The sequence below is a fragment of the Pseudophryne corroboree genome, chromosome 1 (genome assembly GCF_028390025.1).
Source record: "Pseudophryne corroboree isolate aPseCor3 chromosome 1, aPseCor3.hap2, whole genome shotgun sequence".
Lineage (NCBI taxonomy): Eukaryota > Metazoa > Chordata > Amphibia > Anura > Myobatrachidae > Pseudophryne > Pseudophryne corroboree.
In genome coordinates this window covers 764620142-764635080 of record NC_086444.1, presented here as the reverse complement: position 1 = coordinate 764635080, position 14939 = coordinate 764620142, and the positions used below count along the sequence as shown (strand labels likewise).

The window sequence follows — 14939 nt, the reverse complement described above, 5'->3', positions numbered from 1 at the left end:
ATTAGTGTATCTGGCACTGTGAGGCAATGTATATCTGGCACTCTGGGGGCATTTGTGTATCTGACACTGTGGGGCAATGTGTATCTGGCACTGTGAGGCAATGTATATCTGGCACTCTGGGGGCATTTGTGTATCTGGCACTGTGGGGCAATGTGTATCTGGCACTGTGAGGCAATGTATATCTGGCACTTTGGGGGCATTTGTGTATCTGGCACAGTGAGGTAATGTGTATCTGGCACTGTGGGGCAATGTATATCTGGCACTGTGAGGCAATGGTTATCTGGCACTGTGGGGCAACGTGTATCTGGCACTATTGGGGTCATATGTGTATCTGCCCCTCCCCCCATATGTGTATCATGTCTACATTTTCATTGGCCATGCCCCATGTGGCATTTGGCCACACCCATTTTTTGGCGCGCGCACACAGTATATGTAAGACATTTTTTCTACTTGCAACACTGCCAGGGAGGCAATGTTTGGCAGTGTTCGGAGTGGTTCCCCTATTTGAATATTGGACTGCACTGTAGACCCACCTCTTGCAAATATTATTAAGAAGTTTAAAGACGATGATACTTAAGACAACCTCTGTGTATACAGCCGCAAGAGGAAAATTGACACTAGATTCAACAGAAGTATAGCAAGAATGGCAAAAAATTAAGCCAAGGAAATCTTCCAAAGTGATACAAGCTATAATCCAAAGGTCAAGGTATGTAAGTGTCTGATCCCACTATCAAATACCCTTTCAATGACAGTGAACTCCATGGAAGCAGATCCAGTAGTATTTCAGATTTGGAAAATCAACATAAAAAATCCAAACTTGAACATTCTAAAATGCTAATTTTAACAATGTTTCTGGGAGAATGTCCTCTGTACAGTCAAAAATGACTGTTTTTGGCCAGTCACATTAGGTGTAGGAAAAAGCTGTAAAAGAACATACCATACCTACTATTAAACATGGAGGAGGTCTGGTTATGTATTGAGGGTGCTTTGCTGCATCTGGCACTGGGTGCCTTGAATCTATGCAGGGCACAATGAAATATCAAGACTATAAGGAGATTTTGGCGTGAAACATGCTGCCCAGTGTCAGACGGCTCAGTCACATGTCATGGGTCCTTCAACAGGATAATAACTCAAAACACACAGCTAAAATCAGCCAAGAATGGATATGAACAGAACATTTCACTATTCTGAAGTGGCCTTCTATGAGGCTTGATTTGAAATCTATTGAACATCTACAGAAAAAGCTAAAACATGCAGTCTGGAGAAGGCTCCCATCAAATCAGATACAGTTGGAGCAATTTGCTTAAGAAGAGTTGGCCAAACTATTTGTTACGGGAACAGAAGTCTCATCTAGAGTTACAGATCAGTAGATTGCAGTGGTTGCCTATAAAGATTGTGCAACAAAGTATTAGGTAAAGGTTCCTATCATTTTTGTGCGTGCAATCTTCATTTGTTCAATTATTTAAAATATTTTTGGAATCAAAATCTATTGCAAAGCCTGATTTCTATTAAATATTAAACAAATAATGCTGGATGCCTATTCCTTTTTTCACTTTCAAGCTATTGCAGTGAAAAACATTTCATCAACAAACTTGTCAACTTGTGTGTGTATGTGTGTGTCTGTGTATGTATATATATATATATATATAATATATATATATATACTAGTAGAGACCTGGGTCACCTTAGCCTGCTCACCTTTCTGCTATGTCCTGTCCTGCCCCATCTCTATCTGCTCGTCCATCCTCTGCTCATCCCCACCCCTCTCACTGCCTGCTGCTGTCCTAGACCTCCCTTGCTCTGTCATGCACCACGCTCCTCTGTCTGTAGTTTTGTTTCACCTTGCCACCCCTACTCTGTCCCACAATACCCACCTGCTCTGTCCCACAAAGTCCCTTCACTCCATCCTCCCCTCCCTCCTGTCTGTCCCACCCCATACTTACTCCAGTTCCTGGAAAGTCCTTCTCCTCCCACTTTGCATGCATGTTAGAGATCAGATAGACCTCTTTGCATAACATTTTAGCAAACAGCTTGGCATGAGAATACTGTTATCTGAGTTTTGGGCAATAGCTCAAAGTAACTGATATGCCATCTGCCGTGTGACAGGCTATGGTGCAGATGTACTAAGCATTGGAGAAGGATAAAGTGGTTCCTGACATTTCTTAGACTGCATGCAGAGCAAGGTGAGTCCTGCACAAATGTATATTGGATTATCAGATGGGGGTGCATTTCCGGGGTGTGGGTCCCCCTGGACTGTTGTGGCTGTTTTGCCTCAGGAGCAACACATATTAACACTTATTTTCATATTTACTTTCATCCCTATCGTGTGTTTTGTTTCAATGTAATTCATTTCCTTCCATCACTTTTCACTACTTTACCTCTCACTACTTTATCTCCCACTTCATTACCTCTCACTAATTTGCCCCTGCTCTTTTCAGCAGCCTCCCTCACTAACCTATTTTCACTTTTTCACTATATATTTTTTTCACTTTTGTGTTGCCCTGGGGTCACTCAGCTGCTTCATTTTTGGGGGGTCCTGCACCCTAGATTTGTACCCCCCAAAATGTTAGGGACTTGGCCGACTAATGAAGTCACCTGGACGCGGTGGGCAAGCCATTACTTATGGCCATAACTATGCAAAGAACCTTGCTTAAAATGCAAAATTTTATTGCAATGATTATTAGTAATAAATTGGTAATGTTTGAATTGTGCACCTGCAAACTTTTTCTTTGTATGCAGTTAAAGTGGACAGAGATAAGGTACCAGCCAGTCAGCTCCTAACTGTAATTTGTCAAACCCATAGTGATTGGATGGTGCGTTATCATTTTGCGCTTATCACTGGTTTATCACTTCTTTATCACTTCTCCAGGTTAATACATCTGCCCCACAGTCTTTAACATGGCAGTTAAGAGCTTAGAGGCTCTTACTTTATCTTTCTCCCCTTTATCACTATCCAAGGGTTAGTACATCTGCCACATGGCCTGTCACACGGCAGGCAGGAGCTGATTGTTTGGTACTTTGGGGTCTATTGATGTAGTAGAGAAAAGCCCATTTTTGTGGAAAACAGGGCTTTGCTCTGCTTTGGGCTATTCACAGAGCAGGTTACTGTGGAGAAGTTTCTGACTTCTACAGCCGCACTCCCCGATCTGTGCCTTAACCATACTTTAGTATGGTGAGTGTGATACATGAAAGGATGGAAAGTTCAGCTTTCCACTACTCCAGGGAGTTCAGATTCGCCATTTCAGGATAGCATAATCTGAACTTCGGTGCGGAAACAGCAGGGAAGCTCTTCCCGGCATCTGGTGCTAGCTCCACCTCTTGAACTCCCAGCAGCCTCTGCAGTCTCCTGGAACCTCAGCTGCATGCATAGAGCGGACCCACCAGCTGACTTCATGCTGCACAGAGGGGACCACAGGAGAAGACAGGACCACCGGGCCCTGGGTACCAGATTGCATAGCCGTAAGGGTAAGTGTAAATGAATATCTACTTATCAAAGCTACATATCGCATTGAATTGATGATGTATAGCTATAAGTAACAATTCACTTTTTGATTTTTACATGAATAGGCTTCTTTATTTCTGTCCATTTTATCTCTCTCCAAGGCTTAGTACATAGGGCCTCTTATTCCCTATTATGTATGAGTCAACAATTTAAAAGCTATAGCTACTGATATAATATTAAAAAGCTATACTCCACTGTCCAAAAGTTTTAGAAAACCAAGTTTTTATTGATCTATACACAGTCTAATGTCTGAATGTACTATGAAATTAATGCATAGAACAAATAAACAATTTGTGATAAAAAAAAAATTAGAATAATTTTGTTTAACAAACTTAACCTACTTTTTTGACTTTTGAATGTACTGTAGCCATCATTTGGAGCTTAAACCACTGAACATACTCATTCTTTTATCAATGGAAATATTGTTTGGTAAGTTCTTCCCAACACTGTTGTTGAAGTTCCCACAAGTATGTTGCACTTTAAAGTTACTTTTAAGCTTTAATTAACTAAACTACCATTTGCGAAAATACAATTAACTTCTAAATTTTACAAACAATGCACAGGTTTGATAAATTTAATCAACTCAATGAATGGACAATATAGAAAATGATCAAACTAAATTATTAGATGATAGGAGAGCAACATGGATCTGACCTATGGCCTAATTCAGAGCTAAACGCTATGTCAATGTTTTCGCAATTGAGCGATTATCGGCAGACTGCGCACATGCTGCAATAGCTCTGCACATGTGTAAAGGTAACTTTGAGATTGCGTTCACAATAAGTATTCAGTTGCAAAGCGATTGACTGGAATTGTTTACAGAGTGTGTTTCTGATGTAAGCTGCGAGCTCCTGTACACAAAAACATGGCACCTGGTTGACTACTGCTGCATCTAGTCTGCGTAGCCATAGACCTACTTGAGCAGTCGATGTTTACAGCAGCATTTGTTTATGCAAATTGCAAATGAGTTGCGTAGGCTCCGGTGTGCATCTGTTTTCATTTCTGGGAGGCAGCTTCACTTGCTACCATTAGCAGTATCATAGCAATTGCATTAGCGTACAACTCTCAATTAGCCCCCTAATACATAAGAGCAAACCAATATCAATAATCAATTTAACAAATCAAAATTGGGAAAACTGGGGACTGCAGTCTTTAAATTAAACATATGTTTTCAGGGGTGTGGATCATTGGGTCGACCCGGTCAAGGTTGACAGTCACTAGGTTGATCACTTTTGGTCAACATGCACTATGTCGACACCTGAAAAAGGTTGACATGAACTGAAGGTTCAGTAAACTGGTCTAAGGAAAGTGTATGGTTCCTGTGTAGTACAGGAGCCAAAAGAGAAAAGAAAGACTATATGTCTTTTCTGGGGCACACTTTTATTGATAAGTAATGGTTAATCTTGTAATGGTTAAAATTTAACTTTTATTAGTAGTCCTCTAAAAAAAATGGCTGTGAGGCAAAAAGCAGGTATCAGTATTGTAAATACGCAATTGTCATAGAATGGTATCTATCCCAAAAGAAAAATAATTGGTTAGGGTTAGATGATATAAATCAAACTAAATAGCTCCGTTGCGCTAAATTATATGTATGTCTCCGATATTGAAAAGGATAAATCCTGTCAACAATATAATTTTATTGTTTTCTTCTTCCACATAATAGTAAAATGCAATTTGCTGGTAAGAATACCAATGTAGTGGAAGAAAGGAATATTCACAAATCTGATAAGCCGGGCTCCACAATTATAATTAGTAATGTATCAATAGATGACTTATCACAGAATAATACTTTGGTTCCAGGTCTTGTGTCCTGGATTTGGATATAAATACCTGCAGTACCAAGTATTCCCTGGTGGTCTCCCAACCAGGTACTGACCTGGCCCACAGTGCTTGGCTTCCAAGATCAGACGAGGTTGGGCATACTCAGTGTGGTTTGACCGCAGGTGGGTATAACCTGCTTGGATGGTGCCTGGAACCAAGTTTTTGATTCTGAGAAATCCCAATGTGTTTTGATGAAATGGCTGGTTGTTCTTAAGTCCAAACAATGGCGGTCTCTGATGTTCCCTGAAGGTTTCCACAATCCAGAGGTTTGCACGGCCCCCTGGACTAAACTTCAGAAAAATTGGAATAAATAGTCTTTTTTAATGTATTTGACCTTGAATACATGGGTGGATAGTACCAGTTGCTATTTGAAGTTAATGTGAAAACAAAATATACCACAAGGCAACAAAAAAGAAAGAAAAAAGAGAAAAAGAAAAAAGAAGAACCTGCTGCGGTCTAATTCGGTTTTAGTCTGAGATGTATACGAATATGTGTAGACTCTCAGGTTTGGCCCGCGGTACTGGGAAAAAAATGTAACTGGTATGCAGAAATTTATAAAGATAGGAGTGAGTATAGAGATAAAAAAGAAAATTTAGGGAATCAGGTCTGTGTTAATCACCACTTCTGCTTTTTTATCATATGTCTGAACATCGAATGACAAAATGAGAGGGTGGTGAGAAACGACACTGAGACCGAAGGAAGGTAGAGGGACTCTTCTACTGTCCCGTCTTGTAACAAAATGGTGCTCTGTTTACATACTGCATTGCAGAGCCACCCAGATTGTTTAGGCGGAATGAGAGGGAGTGCCAGAAATTAAATCTAAGTGAGTGTGTCAAAAAATATTGCTGGATCAGTGAGGATTGCTATACTTGTGATTAGTCATGCATTTGATCCACACTTTGAGCAAAATATAGCAATTATGTGTAGTCAATCGGATACTAGATTCACGGCTACACACTACAGTTACAAAAAGGAGGAAGTAAAAGAACACATAACGGGTAAACAATATTATTGAAAATTCAATTATTTGGGATATATCAAAAAAAGGGTCTTAATGCATCGACATGAAAAGATGTAAGTGTTCCTGTTGAAATAAATAACCACAGGATCAAAAAACATTTTTGAGGAACCCAGTATTACTTAAGAATAAGTGTGAAAAAGTACATTGAAAAATGAGTCCAAGACCTCTATGCGGCTTCCTATGTTGCCTGGTGTATTCCTATTATGGTCATGTATACCCGATATTTCGTCCAGTAAGGCCTCAGAAAAAAAGTATCCTGTAACCTTCTGTTTGATGGAGGGGTAAAATACCCCCCTTTGTCTTTGGAAACCGCTGCTGAAGGTCCGTGGTGGAGGGTGAGCACACTTATTCTTAAGTAATACTGGGTTCCTCAAAAAGGTTTTTTGATCCTGTGGTTATTTATTTCAACAGGAACACTTACATCTTTTCATGTCGATGCATTAAGACCCTTTTTTTGATATATCCCAAATAATTGAATTTTCAATAATATTGTTTACCCGTTATGTGTTCTTTTACTTCCTCCTTTTTGTTACTGTAGTGTGTAGCCGTGAATCTAGTATCCGATTGACTACACATAATTGCTATATTTTGCTCAAAGTGTGGATCAAATGCATGACTAATCACAAGTATAGCAATCCTCACTGATCCAGCAATATTTTTTGACACACTCACTTAGATTTAATTTCTGGCACTCCCTCTCATTCTGCCTAAACAATCTGGGTGGCTCTGCAATGCAGTATGTAAACAGAGCACCATTTTGTTACAAGACGGGACAGTAGAAGAGTCCCTCTATCTTCCTTTGGTCTCAGTGTCGTTTCTCACCACCCTCTCATTTTGTCATTCGATGTTCAGACAGATGATAAAAAAGCAGAAGTGGTGATTAACACAGACCTGATTCCCTAAATTTTCTTTTTTATCTCTATACTCACTCCTATCTTTATAAATTTCTGCATACCAGTTACATTTTTTTCCCAGTACCGCGGGCCAAACCTGAGAGTCTACACATATTCGTATACATCTCAGACTAAAACCGAATTAGACCGCAGCAGGTTCTTCTTTTTTCTTTTTCTCTTTTTTCTTTCTTTTTTGTTGCCTTGTAGTATATTTTGTTTTCACATTAACTTCAAATAGCAACTGGTACTATCCACCCATGTATTCAAGGTCAAATACATTAAAAAAGACTATTTATTCCAATTTTTCTGAAGTTTAGTCCAGGGGGCCGTGCAAACCTCTGGATTGTGGAAACCTTCAGGGAACATCAGAGACCGCCATTGTTTGGACTTAAGAACAACCAGCCATTTCATCAAAACACATTGGGATTTCTCAGAATCAAAAACTTGGTTCCAGGCACCATCCAAGCAGGTTATACCCACCTGCGGTCAAACCACACTGAGTATGCCCAACCTCGTCTGATCTTGGAAGCCAAGCACTGTGGGCCAGGTCAGTACCTGGTTGGGAGACCACCAGGGAATACTTGGTACTGCAGGTATTTATATCCAAATCCAGGACACAAGACCTGGAACCAAAGTATTATTCTGTGATAAGTCATCTATTGATACATTACTAATTATAATTGTGGAGCCCGGCTTATCAGATTTGTGAATATTCCTTTCTTCCACTACATTGGTATTCTTACCAGCAAATTGCATTTTACTATTATGTGGAAGAAGAAAACAATAAAATTATATTGTTGACAGGATTTATCCTTTTCAATATCGGAGACATACATATAATTTAGCGCAACGGAGCTATTTAGTTTGATTTATATCATCTAACCCTAACCAATTATTTTTCTTTTGGGATAGATACCATTCTATGACAATTGCGTATTAACAATACTGATACCTGCTTTTTGCCTCACAGCCATTTTTTTTAGAGGACTACTAATAAAAGTTAAATTTTAACCATTACAAGATTAACCATTACTTATCAATAAAAGTGTGCCCCAGAAAAGACATATAGTCTTTCTTTTCTCTTTTGGCTCCTGTACTACACAGGAACCATACACTTTCCTTAGACCAGTTTACTGAACTATCTCTGGGAGCACCGCCAACCTAGTGCCAAATAGTAATTATTTGTTTTTCTCTATGGCCATATGTTGGTTTATTTTAGAGCTATAGCTTAAAATTACAATCTATACAGTACCAAGTATTTCATTGAGAGATCCTGTGCAGACTCCACCAAACCCTTCTCTAATGAACTGAAGGCTGACATGAAAAGGATTGACACAAAAAAGGTTTACATGAGTTTTTTGTCTTTTTTTTTGGTGTTGTTTACTCCGTAACATCATCGGGAACCCCAATTAGTGCACCTCGTCCCCTCGCATGGTTCTCTTCACTTGCCATGCTTTGGGCAAGATTCCTCGCTCTGTTACTGCTGCACTTTGCACAAGTTACTATTCCCAATCGTAGTCCACATGGATCGTAAAGTTTGAAGAAGTGAAAAAAAGTGAAAAACTCATGTCAGCCTTTTCCTGTGTCGACATTTGCCATGTCAACCTTTTGTCAATGTCGACCATGGAACCATGTCTACCTAATGCATGTCAACCAATAGTGGTCGACCTATTGACTGTTGACCTATGGTTGACCTAACAACCACATACCTGTTTTCAGATGAGTTTAAAACTGTATTTAGCACAAACTGAAATGCTTATTAACATATTGCAACTGATACAGTTGACAACTTTTATCTAGACATTCTAGAAAGCATTCCAAAACCAAAGACTCATTCACTTTAACTGATTGAGAAAATTACTGTTTTATTGATCTGACATGCTCTGTGTGGGCCGCCCATGTTTTCTGATAAAGAACTGCCTGAAGGTAGTGAACCTGATGCTGATAAGATGGTTTATACAGCGCACTGATGACATATAATTTAACTGAGCATGCATCTCTTGAGGGTGGCCTTGTCTGCTGACAGCATAGGACAAATAACAATATGTATGAGACAGGATAAAGCTGAATTATGTATAGTCCTCTGTGTAGCACAAACTTGTTTGCACAGAAACAAAATCTAACAATTGAAATTCAAATACTAATACTATAATGTATTTATAGAATTCATTTCTAACACAGTTACTCTAACTTTTTAGCAAATACTTTATATTACATCATACTGTATCTCATTAATGTTTGTTTTCAATTTGCTGTTTATTTTTCTGCAAACGATTCTACATTATTGCCTCTAATGTTCTCTAAACAGAATTTCTGTATCGTCTTTCTTTTAACTTTTTAATTAAAGTTCTGTTATGATTTTTTTATTTCTTTTTGGACACTAATGAATTTTAAATTGCATAATACAGTAAGTTAATTTACTCCATATTGTCTGACAGCAAAACTCACCAGTACTTTCTTTTTCATGGAACAAATCACTGTCAGCTAACGTTATACAGCTGATTTGGTAATACAGTATGCAGTTATTTTAATACAAAGTATATTTACCAGCTGTGGTAAATTATATAAAGTATTGCTTGATATACAAACAGATGATCACAACTTGTTTTATGTAGGATTTGAAACTATCAAGCCTATATTTGGCTACAGATTCCCAAATCACTAAATAAGGATTCATTATTGTATCGTTTGGGAAAAAATTATTAACAAGTATCTTTATATTATGGTTTATATATACTGTACCAGCATTTTGTCACACCAAAATGTGTAGAGCATCTCAGAAGGGAATACTATGAGGTTTTCATTGCAAGCACAATTGTATTCTACAAGAGCACATATGTCATCTTTTATATGCAACGCATTATAAAATAATTGTCGCTCTTGGTGCACAGCCCTTGAACAATTTTAATTTTGTCCCCTGAGAGTGCAGAATAATAATAATGTTTATTCACTAAGGATTTGCTAAAGCAACAAAAATAGATGTAATCCAATAATCTGTACAAATTCTACTTTAGAAAGAGATATCTGCATATTGATGTCTTTAATTGTTGGTAATGGAGTGCGCGTCTGAGCTGTCTCCATAATATCCTTCACTGAGGTAGTGTTCATTCTTGCACCCTGCACCTATCACAATGCATGCACTTCCTCTTACCTACCTAAGGTGTTGCTCTGTATCTCAGCTCTCAGAAACAGGACAGAGTGTGCTAGAAGCACCAGAGCAGAGAGTGACACCCCAGGCAGGGAAGAGGAACTGCACAGGTTGTGACAGGTGCAGGATGCTAGAATGAACACTACTGAGGTATTAGATGCTTTACCAAGATGGCCATGATATGTCTTTTGCACATACATGGTGCCATCTTGTCACTGTGTTTTTGATCTCCACAGTACGACATGGGGAGACCCTCTGTTTTCCTGTATACCGCTGCATATACATGAATGTACCGTCCGCTGTATGTTAAGCTTCCCCATCGCTACCTGTTATTGGTAAAAAGAGTATGCCGGTACTTCTGCACAATGCAATAAACCTGAAACCCTGGTTAAGTCTCACTGCATTGCAAACTTCATATGCTCATTCCTGTGGTGTCTACTGAAATCTAGTGTATACCACAAAGAATACACATTTATCAACATTAATTACACCAATGAGTGTTCTAGGATAGTATTACTATTCTCAACACAAAACACTAAAGTTAACTTCAGTTTAAAAAAAATATGAAAACATTAATACACATTATTTTAAATGATGTTTTAATGCTAAAAAAAAAAGTCAATTTCATAAAACTAAAGCAATATACAATTTTCCAGATTCCTTTTATTAGGTTTTAGCATAGTTTGATTGCTAAGACCAGAAAATTATTTATTAGTCAATAAGCAATAGATGATGATGACAATTCAAGGCAGTTGCAGGAGTGCTCTAAACATCAAAGAATATTATGGGCTGAATTCAATTAGTCGCAAAATTGCGGATTGCTGTTTTCACATCATTCACAGCTTTTTTTGCTGTGAAAATTTGTTTTTCACTGATATGTGTGCTCTCGCAATTCGCCTATAAAACTTGCGATAAACAAGATTACAATGAAAATTGTTGCTGACAGTGAAAAGTGAAAAATGGGTAAATCTGCTTTTACTCCACAAAAAAAAGCTAAACTAACATTGGATAATTGTCTAAAAGTTTATTATTGATTGTAATAATGTTTTAGGTACATAAATTGGGTGAAATGGCTGTTATATGCATTTTTTTAAGAATATAAAAAAATGATAAAGCATTTTTTTCCAGCAAAGTACAGTATAGTAAGTGCTAAAATTTAATTTGGGGTACAAAAAAATTGTGTACAGGTTGAGTATCCCTTATCCAAAATGCTTGGGACCAGAGGTATTTTGGATATCGGATTTTTCCGTATTTTGGAATAATTGCATACCATTATGAGATATCATGGTGATGGGACCTAAATCTAAGCACAAAATGCATTTATGTTACATATACACCTTATACACACAGCCTGAAGGTCATTTTAGCCAATATTTTTTTATAACTTTGTGCATTAAACAAAGTGTGTGTACATTCACACAATACATTTATCTTTCATATACACCTTATATACACAGCCTGAAGGTCATTTAATACAATATTATTAATAACTTTGTGTATTAAACAAAGTTTGTGTACATTGAGCCATCAAAAAACAAAGGTTTCACTATCTCACTCTCACTCAAAAAAGTCCGTATTTCGGAATATTCCGTATTTCGGAATATTTGGATATGGGATACTCAACCTGTATAAGTATATATTTGGGTCATTTTAGGGGAATTTTAAATAAAAGTGGAAACAGACCGATTACTCCCACCGGCAAGTCTGTGGGCAGATTGAGTTGACACTACATATATATGTATGTGTGGGTATGTGTGTGTGTTTGTTTTTATTTATAACCCTAAATTAAGACTTTTTAATATACTGTATACTGTAGCACTCTCTCACTATCATATAATGTTATGTATTTTCTAGTATTTAGCTGTCACCATTATTTAAACGCAGGATAATTTAATATTAGCAGGTTTGCAGGAGATAGTATCAGAGGAGAGATGCAGAAGGGACTGACAATAATAAATAGCAGACGCTGTTCAGTAGATGAATGCAGAAATGGCAGGGGACAACATAAATGATCAAATGATATGAATTGCATGCAGGAAGTACGTGTAGGGCCACACATAGTTGCCAAACGGGTCCCATTCAGCGATACCCACTTGGCCGGAAGGAGACTGCACATGGGCTCCTATGCAAGCGACCACACATGTGTGGCAGTCCTGCCGCCACCGGATCCAACAGCAGCATGCTGCGATTGGGCCGGATGGTAGGATGCCGGGATTTCAGTGTGAACACATACATTTCAATGTATGTGTTCACACAGTGCAACTGTGTTATATGAAATCCCATGCATCACTGACCGGATGCTGTTCTGCAGCATCCCACAGAACAGGATCCGTGTGAACACAAAACTATGTGGACATAGCCTACTGTCATACAAAAAGAAATGAGCTACTCAATTAGGCAGGAAAGCAGCATAATAGTTGCTGGTAAAGCAACAAGTAGAAGTTGTCAGTGAGAGCAACAAGAATATGGAAAAGCAAAGTAGCGACTGAGTTAGAGATTAGGCCAATGAAGAACAAGGCCCTCATTCCGAGTTGATCGGTCGCAAGGCGAATTTAGCAGAGTTACACACGCTAAGCCTACGCCTACTGGGAGTGAATCTTAGCTTCTTAAAATTGCGACCGATGTATTCGCAATATTGCGATTACTAACTACTTAGCAGTTTCAGAGTAGCTCCAGACTTACTCTGCCTGTGCGATCATTTCAGTGCTTGTCGTTCCTGGTTGACGTCACAAACACACCCAGCGTTCGCCCAGGCACTCCCACCGTTTCCCCGGCCACTCCTGCGTTTTTTCCGGAAACGGTAGCGTTTTCAGCCACACGCCCCTGAAACGCCGTGTTTCCGCCCAGTAACACCCATTTCCTGTCAATCACATTACGATCGCCGGAGCGAAGAAAAAGCCGTGAGTAAAAATACTTTCTTCATAGTAAAGTTACTTGGCGCAGTCGCAGTGCGAACATTGCGCATGCGTACTACGCGGATTTTCACTGCGATGCGATGAAAAATACCGAGCGAACAACTCGGAATGAGGGCCAATTACAGAAGCTTGTAGCATAGATGGTGCAGCAAGCAGCAGCATGTGGGTTAAAGGTTACAAGCAAAAGACTTTGGCAGAAAGCCAGTACAAGCAGTATTCATTTGAAAATCAAGTTAACAAGCAGAGGTCAGACCAGGCAGCATACAGAGTAGAATCAGGAGTACAAGCTAAAAGATCAGTCCAGGCAGTATACAGAGAAGAGATGGGATTACAAACCAAAATATTCTGTAACAGGCGAGGAACTCACTACTGCTATTTAAAGCAGCCAGCTTCAATGAAAGCAATTTAACTTATATGACTTAGAAACTGCCCATAAGAGCCTGGAATGCATAGGACCAAAACAGGAATGCTATCTAGAAAAAACAACAACAACCATGCAGTGTGATTCGCTAAACCAATGCAATTACCTGCTCCACTTCCCACAGTCGGTGCAGGGTCTCTCTGCACCCTAGGCAAAGCTTCAGTCTAGCTCCACCCCACCTGCAAACCCGCCCTACCACCACCACCATCCCCACCTGCAGTGGGCACTAGGAAGGCTGGGGTGAATTGCATCATTATACATCTACAGGAAAAAAGGCACAACACTCAAGGACTTTTAAAGGGATAAAGAATATTGTAAACAAAGTCACTAAATGTTGTGCCTTTGTTTACAATATGCTTTCACTTTAAAAGTCCCTGAGTGCCGTCTATTCTTTATGTATACACACTAGCTGGCATGTTAGGAATCATATTGGAAACTGAGGCCAAATAATTTTATTTTGATGAATGCCGAGATAAAGAACAAAAACAAATATATATATATATATATATATATATACATACATACACACACACACTGTATAATACTGTATATGGGGTCTGGTGGGGATATTTCATTGGGGTTGGCTACAGAATGCCGCTGGCCAGAATACTGACAGAATCATTCTGACCTCTATACAATAATACTGACATTTTCAATGAAATTAATTAACCTTACCCCTTACCCTAACCCTTCCTCCCTGAAGCCTAACCCTAACCCTCCCAAGCATAATAACATTAAGGATGCTGGCTGTCAGCATTCTGGTGTCGGCATTCTGACAGGTGTCAGAATTCTGGCACTGGTATTCTGAACGCTGACATCTCGTCTGCATGGATGCCAACTACATCCCTTTAATTGTATGTGTATATATACATATACACACAGACATACATATATTTGTATGCTCCTTATTGTGTACAATCACCCCCATCCTTCAGTTTTTTGCTAGATGAATTCTGTGGTGCCCTCCCATGGCCGGTCCCCCTAGCCAGCAACCTAAAGCTGCCTAATGGTAGAGTTCCTGTTCCTGACTAAAATAGGAAAAAATATAGCAATTAGTTGCAAATTTTACTGAATTGACTCCCTCTTGTAGTCACGAATGAACCGTGTGCCTACAGCTGCATTCATGTCCCTGTGCTCTAAAAATATCTGTGCCTCAAATGGTATTGTCTTCTTTATTTCAACTTCTCATGCTGATATTGTACTGTACTACCTGTTTGT

The 14939-nt window shown here is 38.9% G+C and overlaps 1 protein-coding gene and 2 pseudogenes across 2 annotated transcripts in view; 1 reads left to right on the top strand and 2 right to left on the bottom strand.

Annotated features, from left to right (window-relative positions):
• The window catches only part of GRID2 (glutamate ionotropic receptor delta type subunit 2), a 1619892-nt gene that overhangs the window by 573506 nt on the left and 1031447 nt on the right, over nt 1–14939 (bottom strand). The gene's annotated exons all lie outside the window — the stretch shown is intronic.
• On the bottom strand, nt 5330–5447 carry LOC134944689 (5S ribosomal RNA; annotated as a pseudogene).
• On the top strand, nt 7716–7833 carry LOC134944680 (5S ribosomal RNA; annotated as a pseudogene).